The sequence below is a fragment of the Myotis brandtii genome, unplaced genomic scaffold, assembly GCF_000412655.1.
Source record: "Myotis brandtii unplaced genomic scaffold, ASM41265v1 scaffold833, whole genome shotgun sequence".
NCBI lineage: Eukaryota > Metazoa > Chordata > Mammalia > Chiroptera > Vespertilionidae > Myotis > Myotis brandtii.
The window spans coordinates 405610-425334 of NW_005371384.1; the positions used below are offsets into that span (position 1 = coordinate 405610).

At 48.8% G+C, this 19725-nt stretch overlaps 1 long non-coding RNA gene across 1 annotated transcript; it reads left to right on the forward strand.

The window, feature by feature from the left end:
* Positions 1-2170: 2170 nt before the first annotated feature.
* Positions 2171-10641, forward strand: LOC106724458. Its single transcript, XR_001360259.1, has 3 exons — positions 2171-2584; positions 5864-5967; positions 9940-10641. It is a non-coding gene; the product is annotated as an uncharacterized LOC106724458 (long non-coding RNA).
* The last annotated feature ends 9084 nt before the right edge of the window (positions 10642-19725 follow it).

Genomic DNA, 19725 nt, shown 5'->3' on the forward strand with positions numbered 1-19725 from the left:
TCTCTCCTGAAGAATTATGCCACCAGACATCAAACTCGCCAACCAGTGCTCTGAGAGCCTGGGTCAGCTTGAAGTCGTCTTTTTAAAACCTTTTTGCATTTTGCTTGTTTTGAGCGTTGTAGCTTCATCTGCAGCTGTAAGAAATATGAGAGAGATCCTGTAGACCAGTGGTTCTCAACCTTCCTAATGCCGCGACCCTTTAATACAGTTCCTCATGTTGTGGTGACCCCCAACCATAAAATTATTTTCGTGGATACTTCATAACTATAATGTTGCTACTGTTATGAATTGTCATGTAAATATCTGATATGCAGGATGTATTTTCATTGTTACAAATTGAACATAATTAAAGCATAGTGATTAATCACAAAAACAATATGTAATTATATATGTGTTTTCCGATGGTCTTAGGCGACCCCTGTGAAAGGGTCGTTCGACCCCCAAAGGGGTCGCGACCCACAGGTTGAGAACCGCTGCTGTAGACCCTTCCCCCAGTTTCCCCAGGGGTCACATCTTGCATTAAATTTGTCTTCTTACGTGATTTGATGGACTTCAGGAGCTGAGTGGAGATAGTTTAGCTAGATCCTCTTGTAGTGATGGGAAAACGGAGGCCTGGGGTGACTGGTGAGCTCCCGGGGTGCACACCTGGGAATACCAGGGTCCTGACCTCTCTCTGCACCCCTGTGGCTCCATCAGCATGAGGTTTCGTTTTCTGTCCCCTAGGTGCCTGGGATTAGGTGGTTTGGTAGGTAGAGGTAGCAACCTGTTGTGTGCCCCACCTTCCCTTCCACCCCCCCACCCCCCCCATACACACTGGTAAAGCAACAGAGGTTTATTTCTCACTCGCCCACGTGCACGTGGGTTGGCTGGGAGGTCTGAGGGCATCCCACCTCTGCAGGCCTGAGTGCCAAAGGCAGAGAAAGGGAACATGGCAGTTGTACAAAGGCTCTTCCACTCGAATTGTCAAGTCACTGGCTACCCCTAACCTCAGGGAGGCAAGGGAGTGCGATTCTGTCTTTTGCCTATGAATGGAACCAGAACTATTTGTTGAGCAGCACTAATGAACACCCCAATAACACTCCGTCTATTAGGAGAGACCCGACCTTTGGGCCGGCCACTGGCCAGCTTCTTTCTTTGCGTGATCAGAGTCCCTGTTTTCTGATTTCTCCCCTTCAGCTGTGCAGCCTTCTTTGGCAGTCCCCCAGAGCGGGCGGGCATCTACAGTGGCTCCTGCAGCTTATCTCCCCAGGGAGGGAAGGGATCTTGGGAGGCATGCCTGCACCCCCAAGCCAGTGAGCTCTGGAAGCTCCTCTTGGAACTGCTGTATAATCGGAGGCTGTTAGTAAAAGGGAGATGATATTTCTGGTATATAATGACACTAATTGGACTTCATTCATTCATCCATCCATTCATCATGCCTGCCCAGGACATGCCAGATCCAAAACATTGTGATCCGGGTACAAACTTTCAACAAGAATACTGACCAATTGAGGGTCCCCAGAGCAGGGTGACTATGGTGGTGAGGTATGTGGAAATCCAGTCCTGGGACGATAGCCCGACAGAACCGGGCACGTTTCGTTCACGGGAGGGGAGGTGACGAAGGGTGTGGGAGAACTAACTCTTCAGGAAGGGCTGGCGTGGAGGTGGATTTGCTAGGAGGCTGCTGAAGGCAGGAGTTGGATTAATGGGTGGAAGTTATAAACAGGCAAACAGTTCAGTTTAGGGTCAGCCTTTCCACTAAAAAGTTCATCAGGGGGAGAGCAGGTTTCCTTGAAAGCAGGGAATTTACAGTTCCTGAGTCTCCAACAGGCCAGGTGCCTCTCTTGTCGATTATGTCTAATGCTCTGCCCAATTCCGAGTCCATACTTCCTGAAGAAGTAGACTTTCCAGCATCTCTTATTTCAGGATCTAAAATTCCATCTTAAACTAAAAATGGAGTCATCCGCCTCTTAGCATAAGAGCTGGTATTTGTCATATGAGGGTCAAATTAAATGATAATGTATCGATGGTTGCTACTTTGCACTTAGAGAGCACTGACTATGTGTAGGTACTTTCCTAAGTGCTTTACAGATGCTGATAAAACTATTGATTTACTTAGTTCTCAGAACAGTCCTACCACCAAGGTGCCATGACCACCTTCCTCCCATTTTACAGATGTGAACATGGAGGCACATTGCTGGTACGGAGTGAAATGTGAATCCAGGCAGTCTGGCTCCAGAGCTTCTAACCACTGCCTCTCATGACCCCCTTTTTGGGAGCTGAGGAAATGGTACCCAGCGGGCATTCGTGATGTGTCCATGGTCACAGGCTTCGTTGAGTGGTGGCCCTTAGATCTGGATGGAACCCGGCCTGCTGAGCTCAGTGTGGAAGGCTTTGATCACCCAGCACCCACACGTCCAGTGAAGGTCCTGGACAATGGATTGCATGAAAAGAGGCGATTCTGCTATGAAGACCGAAGCACATGCCCCCATGTCCCAGCAAATTGAGGACAGAGCTGGGGTCATCCTGATGCTTTTCTAACACAGTGAGCCGAATGCCTCTCCATTTCCCAGGATTTGAAATGCTTCCCTCGCTTTCTATCTATGTAAGTCCTACCAAACATTCAAGACCCACTTGCTGCCCACGAAAGTTCCCGAGTCCTAACCTCCGACGGCGCCTAGTTTCTGCACATGTTCTGCATGCGTGATGCCCAAGGCCGGGAAAGGGACCATGGTGCTTGCACGAGCAAGGGCATGATGGCTTAGGCCAGCAAAGATTTGGGGATTTTATGTAGGCTAAATTTATCCATCTTTTGAGCTTGGACTTAGAAAAACTTTCCCTACCGTGAAATTTTAAAAGAATTTCCTTTTGTGTTCTTCTAATATTATTATGGCTTTAGTTTTTATGCTGAAATCCATGATCCATCTGGAATTTCCCTTGTTATATGGAATGAAGTCGATGACCAGTATTCTTTTTTTTCCCATGTCCCCATCGAGCTGTCCCCATGCTATTTATTTTGGATAATCCATTTTCTCTCAACTGGTTTGAAGTACCATCTATATATAAAACTAAATTCCATATACATTTGAAATCATTCACAGTCTAGTTGCTCACCACTGTGAAATTAAGACTTAAAAAGATAGTTAGAAAATCCCCCCAAATGTTTGGAAACTCGGTAACAGACTTCTAAAATAACCCATGGGTCAAATGGAAAGTAGAACATATTTTTAACTAAATGATAATGAAAATATAAAATATCACCAACACTTGTGAGCTACAGCTAAAGCTAATACTGAAAGAAATGTATAGTCTTATGCATATATTATAAAAGAGGAAAGACTGAAAGTCATTGATCTAAGTATTTATTTCCATTAGGGGAGAAAGTATATTAAGCCCAAAGAAAGCAGGAAGAAAATAATAAAGAATGGAAATTAACAAAATAGAAAACAGACATGTAATATAGAAAATTTCAAAGCCATAAGTGGGTTCTTAGAAAAAAAAACCATATGTGTTTAAACCAATGTCTGGCCTCTCCATTCTGGGCTCTCTACGCATATGTCAGTGAAAAACTATTTTAATTACTAAAGCTTTATGGTGTCTTAGTATTTGGTTGTGCTAGTCCCTGTCCGTCACTCTTTTTCTAATTTTACCTAGCATTTGCCTTTCATTTAACCGTTAGGCTTTGTCTATCAGCTCGGCCAGTTTGCATGCATATTTCTTGTTAAACCCTATTGGCAAGTTAAATTACACATTCATTAGAGAAGAGTCGACATTTTTACAATTTCTGAGTCTTGCTAAGAACAGGGTATGTCTTTTCAATTATTCAAGTCTTCTTTAGGGTTTGAAAATTTTCTTCATATAGATCAGCGGTTCTCAACCTGTGGGTCGCGACCCCTTTGGGGGTCGAACCACCCTTTCACAGGGGTCGCCTAAGACCATCGGAAAACACATATATAATTACATATTGTTTTTATGATTCATCACTACGCTTTCATTATGTTCCATTTGTAACAATGAAAATACATCCTGCATACCAGATATTTACATTATGATTCATAACAGTAGCAAAATTACAGTTATGAAGTAGCAACAAAAATAATTTTATGGTTGGGGGTCACCACAACATGAGGAACTGTATTAAAGGGTCGCGGCATTAGGAAGGTTGAGAACCACTGATATAGATCATGCAGATTTGGGGAACGCTTTCCTTAAGTACTGTATTTTATTGGTTGCACTGAAAATGGGAGCTTTTCCTCAATTATATTTTGTAGTTTCAGTTGGTCAACTTCTGAGACCTCTATGTAACAGGCAATGAAAACTGTGTTTGGGACATTTTAGCTAAACCCATATGAATCATACTTGTCAACCACATCCTCTTCAAATGTGAAACACACACCCGACCTGGCGTTTCTTGCGTAATTCTGGCATCTAATCTTTAGGCAACTGCCGTATTTGTCCCAAAAGTTTCAACAGAACTGCTGCAGATGACCCGAAGCAGCATAAACGGCTGAGGGCGGCAGTTGCCTAATCACAGATATTTATCTCAAGTGTCCACATCGTGCCCTGGCTACTCTGCAGGCAGACAATGTACGGTACGGATCTGATCCCCCGCAGGAGAGCTGATGGGAAGCATATGCTGCGGGCGCTGCCCCTGCACCAGCGAGTGAGCATCCCCAGGCCCAGCGGGGGTCCAGAGACACTTCCGCCAGCTCTGCGGTCTCTGCATATTGATTTATCATTTTTCTGATACAAAAGTAATGAATACATACTCCTCACAGAGCAATAGGAAACATAAGAAGACGAACACAAGCCTGCGTCTATGAGCCCTGCCTCCCAGGAGAACCACATTCTGTTTCCTGACGGTCTCTTTTCCTTGCATGTGTACTGGCATGCACAGCCCCAAGTTGAGGTCACTCTGGGCGGATGGTTGTGAACCCTGCTTCTCATGGATATTTTGCCACCTCATACATTACATTCTTCAAAAGCAGGCTTTTCAATGGTGGCATGGTGCTTCCTAAGACAGTCATTCTAGGATCTATTTAACTTACCCATTATATCATTTTGCCTTTGGGTTTCCGATTTTTCCAAAATAAGACTAAACATCTTTGCCCACTTCTCTGCTTATGTCTTTTGAATACGTTCCTAGGTGGATTATTGTGTCAGAATTGGGAACGTTAAAAAATACCGTGGTAAAATACATATAACATCAAATTTACCATTTTAGTCATTTTTTTAAGGGTTCGGCTCAGTGGCATTAAGCACATTCCTGTGTCAGAATTGGGAACGTTAAAAAATACTGTGGTAAAATACTTATAACATCAAATTTACCATTTTAATCATTTTTTAAGGGTTCGGCTCAGTGGCATTAAGCACATTCACACTGTGGTGCAGCCATCACCACCATTTGTCTCTAGGACTTTTTCATCTTGCAAAACTGAAACTCTGTACCCACTAAACACTCTCTCCCCATCCTCCCCTCCCTCCACCCTCTGTTCTACTCTCTGTCTCTATGAACTTGACTACTTTAGGTTCCTCAGATAAGTGGAATCATGTAGTATTTGGCCTTTTGTGACTAGTTGTTACATGTTAAAGAGAGGCATTTATGTAGCAAAGCGTCCTCAGGATTCATCCCTATTACAGCATGTGTCAGAATGTCCTTCCTTTATAAGGCTGACTAATATGCCATTGTACATATAGCCCACATTTTGTTTATCCATAGAAGCATTTGTAAGGCTCTAAATCAAATTGTCTACCGCTGTCCAGAAAGATCACACCACTTTACATATTGGCCAGGAATGCCTGAAATTTAAATTCTAAGGTTTATGCACCTAACTCTGTATTTTAGTAACTTGTGGTCTAATTTATTTGTATTGCACATTCATAGAGTTCCTGCACTGAAGATATGCAGGACCAAGGTATTGCAAAAGGACCCAAGAGGACTCCCCTCCCTCCTGATGTGTGTGATACACATATACAGCATGGGCTAAGGTAGGTTACAGTTGTGAGTATGAAAAACACAGTTTACTCTCAGATTATTCTTTATGAGTTATTGTATTACTAGGGGCCCAGTGCATGAATTCGTGCACCTTGAAAGGAACTGTGGGCCGCGAGGCTACGGTGGGCACAGGGGCAGGTCTCAGCCCGTCCTCCGTGCCCCATCCGGCCCCTCCCACCATGGCGCTGCCCCCACATGCTGATGGCGCAGGCCCTGCTCGCACCCGCTGACAGCACGGAGCGATTGGGGCTGGCGCCAGCAGTGGGTGTGAGTGGCAGCTGCTGCCCCAATCACCCCTCAGGAGCAGGGGGAGGTGGAAGAGCCCTCGGGGAAATCAGGGCCAGCAGCCGCCGCTGGTACCCACTGATGGCTCCGAGTGATCAGGCCGGCGCTGGGCACCGGCAGCGGGTGTGAGCAGGGCCAGCCCTGGCAGTGGGTGCAAGTGGGGCCGGCGCTGGCAGCAGGTGCGAATGCCGGGCGGGACTGCGGTGCGCGGGAACAAAGAATTTTCAGTAACCACCAGAGGCTTGCTCCGATGACAGTGACTGGAGCCTCGCCTTGGTATGGCGCCCCCGCTCACCTGTTCCACCATCCTGCCGCGGCCAACACCCACCATGGTGGTCAGTGCACGTCATAGTGGCCGGTTGTTCGGTTGTTTGGTTCTGTTTGTTCTGCCGTTCAGTCTATTTGCGTATTAGCCTTTTATTATATAGGATTTTCTGTAAAAACAGCTGTTTGTCTGTAACTTAAGGTGAGCATCCTTAGTACTATCAAAGGGTAAAGGAGCTGGCCACAGTTCGGATCAGAGCCATGGAATTTAAACTCACGTCACAACTGGCTTTTTTATGTTGTTGTTAAACATATCCCACCTAAGGATATGTTTCCATTGATTTTTTTTTTTTTTTTTTTTTAGAGAGAGAGAGTGGAAGGGAGGGGGAGAGACAGAGATAGAGAAACATCAATCTGAGAGAGACACATTGATTGGTTGCGACCAAGGCCAGGGATGGAGCCTGCAACTGAGGCAGGTGCCCTTGACTGGAATTGAACCCCAGACCCTAAGATCCACAAGCTGACTCTCTATCCACTGAGTCAAACCGGCTAGAGCACAGTTGGCATTTGTGTAATTTTGACTTCCCAAGGATTCATTCCTTTCGATCTGATTCCATTTTTGTGCCTGTCAGGAAAGGCACCAAGAATTTTATTTGGGAGGAAACATCTGGACTTTGTATAGCATCTTAAACTTTTCAAAGGGTGTCACTTACACGATTTCACCTGGTTTCTACAACATCTGCAGCCCTAGGAGGCAGGCAGGGGGATATTGTCAATCACATCTGCGTAGACACAGGTTCAGAGAAGTCACACTACCTGCTGGAGGTTGCACAGCGGTCTGGGACCCCGGGACTCAAGCTCCTGCTCCAGAGCCCTGTGGACGGCCTCGGTCAGCTCACTCACTCCAGCTCACTCATGCTGTTGCCAGGGTGTGCTGCTCCTTTACTTGGCATGTCAAGCCTCCTGGATTGTCCAGGAACGTACTTTCTTGGAGAGGAAAAGGAAGAGATATTTGAGCCACACACAATACACCGTGCTTGCCAGGCACCTAATAGGGACACTCAATAAATATCAATTAAAAAATGCAGCCACATTGGCTGGTGTGCTGGCCAGATCCTAAAGTGTCGGGAATATTCTGTGAATGGGAGATGGAGTGTGAGCTGGAAGGCTGTGTGGAGGCAGAGAGGGAGGTGGAGTTCTGGAGGGATGAAGCCATTCTCCTGAGAGTTGAAAATGCCCTGGGGGGTCCCTGTCCACAACCAGGAGAGGAAAAAGGGAACACACAGGGGTTGAGATCCTGCTGGGACCCATGTCTTTCTAGCTGGGCTGGAATTCCCTCTGGCCCCCACCCCCACCCTAGATCTCAAACCAGTGGAGAACATTGGGAGACAGCTGGCTGGGGCTGGGCGAGTGTGAATCGTGGGGTGTGGAGGGGGTGGGCGGGAAATGGAATGGGTGTGCCCACCCTCTGGCATCCTGAGGGATTCACTTCCCATGGCGTAGGTCCCCTTAAGTGTCTCTGCCTTGACAGAGAAGCAGCAGAAGTCTATTTGGTAAGCGGTTCTGGGCTTATGGGCTTTTTTGGAGCCTCTCCCGTGGTTGGGGCCCACGGTGGTTCCCAGGAGACAGAGCTGGTGCCCCTGGAGTCCAGGGCCACAGGAGCGAGGAAAGCCAGGCTGGGAGTAGAAGGTGAGGCAGAGGACTGCATGGGCAATCCTTGGGGAGCAGTAGGAGGACTGCGCCCGGCAGGCTGGTGTGCCAGGAGGAGGCCAGAGCGGGAGCCGGAGGTGCTGACCCCAGCCAGGGCCTGTGGCCTCCCTCTCTTTGCATCAGGATCTGTTAGGTTCAAAAAGCTCATACAAGGAACAGGGACCCGCCCCCAGGTTAGGCCCCGGGGGCTTTTACAAATCAGCTTATACCTGTTTCCTAGGCCTCTTTTGGCTTTTATTCTTTTATTTTTTCAAAAGTAAGATTTTAAACAAAACGATCGATTTTGAACAAATGATCAATTACAGATTATTTTAATGTCAGAGGGTTTCTTCACTATCTTCATCAAATTGTACTTCATATGTTCCTCTTCATTCAAGGAGAAAAAATGGAATGGGCAGGATCTAGATCAGCGGTTCTCAACCTGTGGGTCGCCACCCCTTTAGGGGTCGAACGACCCTTTCACAGGGGTCGCCTAAGACCATTGGAAAACACATATATAATTACATATTGTTTTTGTGATTAATCACTATGCTTTAATTATGTTCAATTTGTAACAATGAAATTGGGCGTCACCACAACATGAGGAACTGTATTAAAGGGTCGCGGCATTAAGAAGGTTGAGAACCACTGAGCTAGATATTTGTACATACAGCCATGAAATACTAATACACAAAGGTATTTAGCAGGGAGGCTGCCATGGAGGGCTTACTGGTCAACCAGCCTGTGTATGTAAACACTCCCAGGGTCTGGGTACCGAAGGACTATCCCATGCTGGGTTCAGATGGGACTGATTAGAGTTTCTTCTGACATCATGATTCTTTAACTCCATCTCTACAGCGTTCTTCCACATACATCATCTCATTTAATCTCACGGCAACTCTGTGTTGGTGAGTGTCATTATCGCCATTTTTCCATGGGGAAATCTATGTCTTTGGTGACACAGCCGATGGTGACAGGCTCTCTGGCTCCACCGCTGGGCTGTTCCTGATGTATTTGTGTCCGCGATCTGGGGTTTGCCTGTACATTCTGTTTAACAAGCACAGACACTTGGGGGGGCCCTGCACGACCCAGCCCCTCACTAGCTCTCTTTCCCTCAATTCCAGTCCCTCAGCCCCTGCTGTCACCTTCCCAGCCACCCTGGCCTCCCAGCCGATCCTCTCACCTGTCAGCTGACCCATCTCAGGCCCCGGCCCCGGCCCTGGTCCTGGCATCTTCCTTTCCTAGAAGGGTCCTGCCTGACCCTTGCTTCTCCCCAGACAGGCGTTCCTGGACCCCAGATCCGGAAGAGCCATTCTCAGCCCCTCACCACCCCAGCCCTGCACTGTTCCTCAGAGCTCTTGTAACTGTGTTCTCTCTGTCTTTGTTCTCTTAGTTATTATCTGCCTCCCCCTGGAACCCAGGCTCCCCTGGAGCCATGCTGGCCACGTCCTTGGGGTGCAGGAGAAGGGAGGAGTGGGCTCCGCTTGCTGGGCCGCCGTTGGCCAGGGTAACGGGCTCGGGACTGTGAAACAGGATCCTGCGAGGGCACAGGGCATGAGCTCTGCTGGAGTCCCAGAAGGGAGGTCAGTGACCATTCATTCATTCACTCACGGAGCACCTACTCGTGGAAAACAGCCGGGGTCAGCCGGCCAGAGAGAGCTGGACTGGCTGTTGTTGTTTTTTTCCTTTCTGTTTATTTTTCCTTGAATATTTGCTCTGTTTTTTAGATATTCAGGACAACTGCGCATTCCTGGGTGTAGAGACTCGAAGACGAGCGATAGATGACGTCTGGACCTGCAGCCCCTCTGACTAGCCGGGTGAGCTCAGAGGCTTTCCTCTCCATCTGCTCGGAGCCCCTCGGGAGAGAGCGTACCTGAAGAACCTCAGACAGAAAAGGGATGGAAGGGGCGGACACTGTGTTGGAAGTAATTGGAAGAGTTTTAACTAAGTCCCCTTGACTTTGGGGCGCCTTATTCCGCAGTAGGGTATTTAGAATCCCTCATGGTCTTTCTCAGTCTGAGAGTATATGCTCGGGGTGTCAGCAGTAGCTTGCCAGCTTTAGGGTTTTGAATCGAGGGACCCTCAGTTCATTTGCCAGCATTTCGTTTTGCCGAATAAGTCTGGAAAGAAACACCATCTATAGTCACCACCATTTCATAAAAGGCAGGGCCCATTCATTCCTGAGCTCGGAAGGACCTCATCGCAGAACAGAGGGTTTGCTCCTTCGTTCTTGGTCACACATTCAGCGGATGTCGGCTGCGTGCTCACGCTGTGCGGTCACGGTGCTCGATGGACTGTAATACTTACTCCCTGCCCTCGTAGGTCACAGAAGTTGCAGTTAAATGTACAATTTAAAGATTTAAATGCTACAAAAGGAAGATGACTGGGGCTCTGAGGGTACACAATAGTGGGGGCAGGGCGCCCCAATCTCAAAGATTGGGAGCCTGGCCCTAGCTGGTTTGGCTCAGTGGATAGAGCATCGGCCTGCAGACCAAAGGGTCCTGGGTTTGATTCAGGTCAAGGGCAAGCACTTTGGTTGCAGACTCCTCCCTGGTCGGTCAGGGCCCTAGTGTGTGTGTGTGTGTGTGTGTGTGTGTGTGTGTGTGTGTGTATTTAAATACTAGAGGCCCGATGCATGAAATTTATGCAAGAATGGGCCTTCCTTCCCCTGGCTGCTGGCACCGGCTTCCCTCTGGCACCCAGGACCTGGGCTTCCTCTGGCCCCCTAAAAACCAATGGAAAAATATCCTCGGGTGAGGATTAACAACAAAAAATAAAGATTGGGAGCTTGGAGGAGCCTTAGGAAAGGGGAGGGATGCATTTCAGGCTGAGAGACATCCTGTGTACAGGCCCCAGGGTGCGGGGAAGATACTGAGGGACAGCAAGGGGAGGAGGAAGCTCCAGGCCACTCATGGCTCTGTAGGTCTAGGAAGGGAATTTGTCTTTGTTCTTTTTTATTTTTTAAATTTTTATTTATTGATTTTAGAGCTGGAGGAGCCTGAGGAAAGGAGAGGGGTGCATTTCAGGCTGAGAGACAGCCTGTGTACAGGCCTCAGGGTGCGGGGAAGATACTGAGGGGACAGCAAGGGGAGGAGGAAGCTCCAGGCCACTCACGGCTCTGTAGGTCTAGGAAGGGAATTTGTCTTTGTTTTTTATTTTTAAAATTTTTATTTATTGATTTTAGAGATGGAGAGAGAGAGAGATTTGTTGTTCCACTTATTTATGCATTCATGGGCTGATTCTTGTATGTGCTCTATTGGGGATCAAACCTGCAACCTTGGCACTCTAACCAACTGAGCTACCCGGCCAGGGCCTGACTTTGTTCTAGGGGCAGTTGGAAGAGTGTGGGGGTGCTGGTGCAGTCAGACCAGCACTGAGCCAACCTCAGCAGAGGATCTGAGCAGGTGGGTCTGAGTGAGGCAAGGGCAGAAGTGAGGGACGCGCTGGGTGACAGGCTGGTGGCCGAGGCGCAGGAGGTGGGCGGGCCTGGAGGAGAGTGGATGGGCCAAGAGGCAGCTGGAGGTAAACTGACAGGAGGTGGAGGCTGTATATGAAGGAGGCTGCTGCTGGCTGATCCTCCCTTTCCGACTGCCACCCGGGGTGCGAGGGGTGGGCTTTCTGGTCGAGGCGCTCTAGAGAAGCCCGTTCTGGGAGGCAGATGCCCTGTTTGGGACGTAATGAGCCTCTGGTGCCTTTGAGATGTCCAAGGGGAGGTGTCAGGTGGGCATGTGGGTATGTGGGACTAGAGTTCAAAGCAGAGGCGAGACTTTCAACTTGCTTCCTTTTCCATATCTCTGGCTGCCAGGCTGGCCACCCCCTAAAAGAGCAGGGGGCACCCTAGCTGGTGTGGCTCAGTGGATAGAGTGTTGGTTTGCAGACTGAAGGGTCCCAGGTTTGATTCCGGTCAAGGGCACATGCCGGGTTTCGGACTCCATCCCCAGTAGGGGGCGTGCAGGAGGCAGCTGATCAATGATTCTCTCTCATCGTTGATGTTTCTATCTCTCTCTCTCTCCCTCTCCCTTCCTCTCTGAAATCAATAATATACTATATAAGAGAGAGAGAGAGAGAGAGAGAGAGGTAGAAGAAAGCCTTAGTTTTCTCTTTATGCCTCTGTACTCTTTGAATTGTGAGCCACTATGCATGTATTATCTATGCAAAAAAAAAATCAACAAAATATAAAAAAAAAAACCCTAAAAATACCAACTACCTTAGCATTGGAAAGAAAGAACGTACTACATGATGCAAACTTGACCCTGGGTGACGGGGTCTGGGGTTTGGACAGGAAACGAGGCACCTCTGGGCGATGTAGCCTTTACACAATCCCTTCCAGCAGTTTTCCTTATCTGCTCCGGTTGGTCTGCCAGACAAGCAATGCTAATTCCCATCATAGTCCACCCACCTCGAAAGCCTTCCCCACGAATGTTCGAATGTTCGTGGGGTGACGGGGATGGAGACCGACGGCCGGGCAGCGTCCTACCCACCCGGCCTCTCCTGCCCCGTCCCACCTCCTCCTCGCTTGTCACAATTCCCAACAAAGCCATTTCTAGGACATAGGAAAATACTGATGACTCATCGAAATGCCAGAAAAGAATTGGAAACAGTTTTCTTTTCTTTTTTTAATTGTGTTCTCACTCATCCCTATCTCGGCCTAAGAAAAAGATTTCCCAGGCTTATTTGTTTGTTTTTAAACTCTGATGCTGGTCTTGCTTCTCAGACGCTGGTCCTAGCAAAATCCACACCAAGTCCCAGACACTAGAAAAAGTGGCTTCCCTCTTCATTACCCTATCACCCGGACACTTCACGCCTCTAAAAAGTCATTTCCTAGGCTGGGGGGGTTGTCAAAATATCTTGCTGGAGGCTCCGACCACCGCATCCATGAGAATCGGGAGAATTAGCATCTGTATTCCACTTAGTTTACATAGTGCTTGTGCCGCCCGAGGTCCGGAGGCCCAGCAGCCCCTGGTGAGGGCTTTGTTTTCCGAGCCTCCCTCCGGGTCTGGCACACCTAAGACGTTGTTAATTCAGTGTTTGTTGCCTGAGGAAGGCAGCCCGACTACGGAAACGGGCTTTCCTAAGGCCTCACAGCTCGGAAGGGCAGAAAAGTATATTTGAGCCTAAAACTGGGCTGAGGGTTTCTTCCGCTCCCTGGGTCCTCACCAGTAGGAGTGCTTTGACCATCACTCGGGGTGCCGGGCAGCTTTGGTGGGTCCCAGAATATGCCAGGGGCGGGGTGTGTGGTCACCTCTGACTCTTCTACTGCAGTCACTCCTGCAGCCTGTCCAGCTCACCTTTACCAGATGTTCCACTCAGATCCTAACCTGCGCTTACTGGGCAGAGTTGAGCGCCAATGGCATCCTTTAATGACTTTCGGCAGGAGAAGGGGGAAGGTAAACGTATACTAAGTCAGAAAACAGCACAGGCTACCTCGGTAGTCCCATATGACCAGGGGCTTGGGATCTGTGTGAGGGTGGTGAGACAAAGGAGAGCCACCTGCAACATGGACAGGGAGATGGCACCAGGGCTCACCAGGGGGCCTCTGAGATATGTACTGACTTTAGAGAAAGAGGAGGGGAGACACAGAGAGAAACAGTAATTTGTTGTTCCACTGATTTGTGCATTCACTGGTTATTTCTTGTATGTGCCTTGACCGGGGACTGAATCCGCAACCTTGGCGTATGGGGACGACATTCGATCTAGCTGAGCTCTGATTCGGCTCAACATTTATTTCCTTGCTTTGCTCTTTCAAATCCATTCTTTTAGTGCCCGTGGGTATCATCCAAACTGGGCGTGTCTCTGTACTGCAAGGGCGAATGATCGTTTTTTCCTCGTTGGCGCCAAGAGCATTATCTAAGTGCCCCCATCACAGGCCAGGTCCCCTCGGAAGGCACGCCCCTGCCACTAGTGTTAAAACCAGCACTGCTTCCTGACTGTTTGACACCATGAGGCCTGACTGTGGATTTGGGGAGTGGAGGTCACGGAGTCTCTCCCCGTTGTTTGAGGAGAAGGGTCTCTGTGACTGTGCACGAGCTTAGGTTGTTGCTGCAATTTTTTTCTACAAAGAAGACTCCATTCTGAGGGCCTTCCTGAGGCTCAGGAGCAGTTGTGGGTCTTTATAGATGCAAGTGACAAGCAAGGCTTGGGTTTGTTTGGAAGAGAGCATGAAGTTGACAGAAAACTACATTTTTTTTTCTTTCTTTCCTGTTTCCCTGGCTAGTCGACTCAGCTAATCTAGTCCCAAATATTTCTTCCTTTGTGACACTTTTTGAGACGCTTTCCAGACAGAAAAAAAAAATGCCTTGATTTTCTGTTCCCCAGGCAGTGCCCCCGTTCTCGCTGCCAGGGTAGCGCAGATGACATCTGGTTGTTGTCATGGTTCTGGTCCCGCCTGAGGGCAGAGGCTGTTTAATATCCCCTGGGGTCTCACCTAGAACCTGGCACCACTTCTTTTCTTTAATAAAAATAAAAATCAATTTACATATATTGATTTCAGAGAGGGAGAGAGAGGGAGGGAGAGAGAGAGAGAGAAACATCAACATCGATGATGAGAATCACGATCGGTTGCCTCCTGCACGCCTCACACTGGGGATCAAACCCACAACCCGGGCATGTGCCCTGACCGGGAATTGAACCGTGACCTCCTGGTTCATAGGTTGACGCTCAACCACTGAGCCACACGGGTCTGGCGCTGGCTTGAATCGGTGCTGCCTACAAGGATTGAGAATCATGGGAACCTATTTCCGTTCCAGAAAGCCAAGCTCTCGTTCTCTGAGAGCGGGCAGGCTCCTTCCTGTGTCTGTGTGGCCCCGACATCAGTATTTACCAGGCTGTCCGTCCCGGGTCAGGACTTGCACCTGATTGGTCTCTAGGATGACTTTTGATCAAGACGGGCATGTTTCCTCGCTGACTCCTGCCAGGGTCGTGACGAGGCAGCCTCCACCCTTGCCGTCTGGGATGACGCACTGGCCTCCACTGTCATTGCCTTCCTGTAGTCACTGCCCCACAGAGAGAAGCTGTCTGCAGCCTCACTTCCACGGGGGACCTCGCCAACCCGCCCCTTTCTACAAGGGCATCAGAAGAGCAAAATTCAAGCCCGCCTGGCATGGCTCCGGGTTGGAGTGTTGTGACATCAGCCCATGTACCGAAAGGTGGCCGGTTCAATTTCAGTTCCTGGTCAGGACACATGCCTGGGCTGTAGATTTGATCCCCTATTCGGAAGGCAACCATGTTTCTCTCTCACATCAATGTTTCTCACTTCGATGTTTCTCTCCCTCTCAGTCTCCCTTCCTCTCTCTAAGCATGTCCTCAGGCGAGGATTAAAAAAAAAAGAAGAAGAGCAAATTTCAGGAAATGAGAAAAGCCGGCAGGGATTTAAAAAATAATTTTTAAATCTGTATATTTTTTGAATAAGTAACACGTTCTCATGGTGCAAAATTCAAAAGGTACAAAAAGCCATCCACAGCGAAGTTTCCCTCCCAGCTCTGTTCGTTAGTCAATCAGTGTCCTTCCCGGGAAGAAACCACATCTCATGTGACCACATATTTGAATGTCTCTCTTGTCCTGGACTTTTACTTTTTTGGGAGGTTTCTCATGTGTTCTCCATAAGCAACATGCATTTCCGCCCGCCCCTCCCTCAGCTCCCAGTACCTGGCTGAGCGCTCTGGACAGCCACCTGGCAAGTGTTGTGGTTCAGCTGACAGCTTGTCTGGAATACAAGAATACCTGATGAGTCAGGGCTGAGAGCATCTCTGTTTGGTTGTGAATTACCTGCATTTTCATTCACTTATGTTCCTGCTCTTCTAAGATAAGCCAAGAAGTGCTGATGGTCACATGGGCCTCACTCCCGCCGGCTTCCTTTCCTGAACCAACCCTTCCATGTGTGTGGCTGCCAGTTCAGGATGGTTTGGGGCTCACTCACACATTTTTCAGTTGTGCAAGAAATGTCAGCATTTTCCAATACTTTTTTGGCCTCTCCAATTGTTTTTCTCTTTTGGCTTCTGCAAGGAGAAATCCTTATCCCTGCCTCATCTCTGCTTCACGCCCGCCCTCACCCCTGTCCCTGGCTCCACCAACACACACCCACTTGCACTTCGGGCCTCCTTCCACCCTTCTTTTCCAGGAACCCCTGGAAAGGAGAAAAACACTGCAAGGAAGAATCCTGTCTTCCCTGGACAGGACTGTCTGTTTGTTTTTGCTCAGGGTTGCTTGTAGGTGTGCAGAGTTCTATGGATTCTTATTTTCTGCCTTCCTCTTTCTCAAGGCAATCTCCCCTGGCCATTGTGGACAGTTCACCGGCTTGTCCGCCACTTCCCGTGCACTCTGGGGCCCTGAGTGCTGGGGACCAGGGGCCTGGGAGAGACTTCCCTCCGGCTTCCTCTCTCCTCTGGATGCTTCACCAGCGGTCAGTCAAGTGGCAGCCCCCGCAGCCATCCGGGTGCCAGGGGCCAGTGATTAAGTAGCCAGGTCTTGAGCTGACTCCATCCTGGGTTGTCATAACTCGGCTGCAAGTTATTTTGGTCTCCGTGACTTGTGGCTGCACCATGATTTCAGTTTGATATCTATCACCAAAGTGACTAAAAGATGAAAATAGAAGCCACAACAGGAAATAAACAACTGCACATGAGATATTTTATTCCATATTCCCTGCCAGCAAATGATTAGAATCAAACTCATTCACAATAGTTTGGTGAACTTCTAAACTTTTTTTTTTTCTTTCTTCCTTTTAAACGATCAGAATAGTTTGAAACAGGGTGCTTGTCGGTCTCATTTAGGCCCGTGGAAAGGAAAGGAACTCCCTTTCTAGGCACCCCAGCCAGCCAGGAGTTCTCTGCGCCCCAGCTTCTTTCTTGGAAAGGAAAGGAATAAGAATGTGACTGGGTGGGGCCCGCTCTCAGGAAGCCTCGGGATGTTAACTGATTCAGGGAATGCCAGGGCGCCAATAAAGCAGCACCAGCATTGTAGCTACTTGCCCAGCATCCCACCCATCATCTACTTAGGGCAGTAAAATGGTGGAGGAAAGCCGCGTGGAGAGGGCAAGAGAGGGGTGACGCCTGAATTAAAACACCCGCAATTACACTCTATGGGAACATATCCCTGCAAGTGTGTGCATGTTCCACCCAGGCAAGCTGTGACGTCAGATTCAACTCCTGAAACACCCACTACCCCTCCCTGCCCTGTGTGTGCCTGGCCTCTCCTGACAGAGTGTTAGCACCATTGGCCAGCTTTCCAAACGTTCAGATTCTCCACAATCCGAAGCTTACTTTGAGTGATGACATTTGCTTTTCAGTTTAAGTCCTTTCTGTCACTTCGAGAGCCTCGCCTTGCCTCTCTTGAAGAGTGAAGATCTTCTAGGGAGGCCCGAGCAGAGAGAGGAATGGGACCCCGAGAGCAGGAAACTTGCCCAGAAAGCTTCTAAAACCCTGCCAACTGCTCCCCTGATGTGACGATCACCACCAGTGCAAGTTATTTAACCAGTGAGTGGCAGGGCCCTAGCCAGGAATCAGGTTTTCTGACTTCCAATCTGGTATTTTTTTTCTCAGCTTTTCTAAGGTTATACATTTCTCAGACACCTCGAAAATCTCATGTATGTCTCTTCTGTCTTTTCCTGCCTATGCTGATGGAATCACCCACATCTAAACCTTTCCCTCATCCATTTTTCTGTTTTTCTCCTGGGCTTTCCAGGCTGCTGCCTTGGCAGGTTGCTTCTTTAGAAAGTTACACACACACACACACACACACACACACAGTGTCTTTTCCATAAGCAACATTTTTATTACAAAATTATGAACTTATACAAGTGCTGCCTATGTGGCCTTACAAAGTAATGTATACACTGGATGGCCAGATTATTATGACCACCCCATCAGTACTTCATTGACACTTGCAAAAATACTGAATATTGAAAACTTCCTAAGCAAATACTCAAGGTTTTATTATTATTATTATTATTATTTGCATAACTAATTTACTTCATTTTACTGATGGGGTGGTCATAATAATCTGGCCACTCAGTGTAGAATGCCAGCTTCTTTCCCATGCTACAATGTTTCTGCACTTGTCATCTCCGGGTAGTCGGGACCCCCTTGCTTGGAGATGATTATGTAATCAGTGTTCCTGATTTTCTCTATTATTTATATCTCCAAAGGTGCTTTGGGTGGGTTTGGGGTGAGGTCCAAATGGCCCTTTAAGTCCTATCCACTATGTTGTTTCCTATATATTTATTGAGCATCTATTGCATGTCAGACATCTGTAAATTGCTGGAGGAGAGTGGGGCTGAGCTATAACGCAAAGAGTCATTTGTGCCTTTTCCTTTTATGAATGTGTAATTTAGCTGGGAAAATGGAAATAGTACATCTCACCTTTTCTAAAGATCCCTTCAACTCCCCAATCAGTTTCATTGTCCTCCTGATCTCACAATTCTAAATGACATGAAAAAAAAATCGTATTTCATGAAATAAGATGTGAGGTTAGATCACCATGCCAACTAGTGGCCTCGTTAATACCGATGCCTATATATTTAAATCAGTACGTTTCTCAGTACCATCTGCTTTCACAAACTAAACGCTTCTGGTCCTCTGCCCTACCAATGCTTTACCGGTTTCCATGCAGTCATCTGTCAGCGGGTCTAGGCTTCCCCCAGACCTGGAGTCAGGGCATAAACTCTCTGACCCTAAGCACCTTGAAAGCTACCGGGCCAAAGAGGGCGCAGAAACAGCCCCGCATGCATATGCATGTCCTGGGCAGGTCTGCTCCAAAGGTAACCTTCCCGCGCCGGGAGGCGGGGTGACTGAGGTCTTCCGGGCTCCAGAGGAAACCTGGCGGCGGCAGGCGTGCGAGCCCCTCCCGCTCCCCTTCTCTCGCCTGGATGCTGCCCCTCGCAGCTCGTCAACCAGCCAAATGCATTCCAGAGCTGCGCACAAGACACACTTCTCCAGGCAGTCCTAGAAACCCGAGCTCGGAGCGGGAGAGGGCGGGAGGAGCGCGCGCCCGCCGCTGAGGTCACATTCGCGCCGCCTCCCCGCCCTCGGCGGCCCGGCTGTTCCCTCCAGCGCACACCTCCCAGGGCCTCGGTCCAGTCCAGTGTAAATGTCTTTTAAACCGAGACAGCGCTCTCCTCCCCCTTCCCTCCCGCGCGGCCAAGGGATCTGCCGCCAGGGCCTTTAAAACAAAACGAATGAATGAAGCGCTAGGGCAAGCGCGCGGGACAGCCACGGCGAAGCTCCCCGGGCTGGGTCTCCATCGGGTCACCGACCGGCTCGTTCTGCTCCAAAACTCGTCTGCGAAGCCCGCTGGGTGCCCTCGGGGCTTCCCATTTCTCCTCTGATCTGGCCAGATCTCAGTCGACTCTGGGAGCCTCTTTGCTCCCCACCTTTATTCGCACCCCCAACCAAGGTTCCCCTCTCTGCAAACCCCGGAGGGGGTGGCGGGGGCGGGGGGAAGAAATAGCTTTTAGAAACCCGATCTGTTGTTTGCGAAACACAATCGCTTTTTTTTTTTTTAAAGCGACAGGGTGTCTA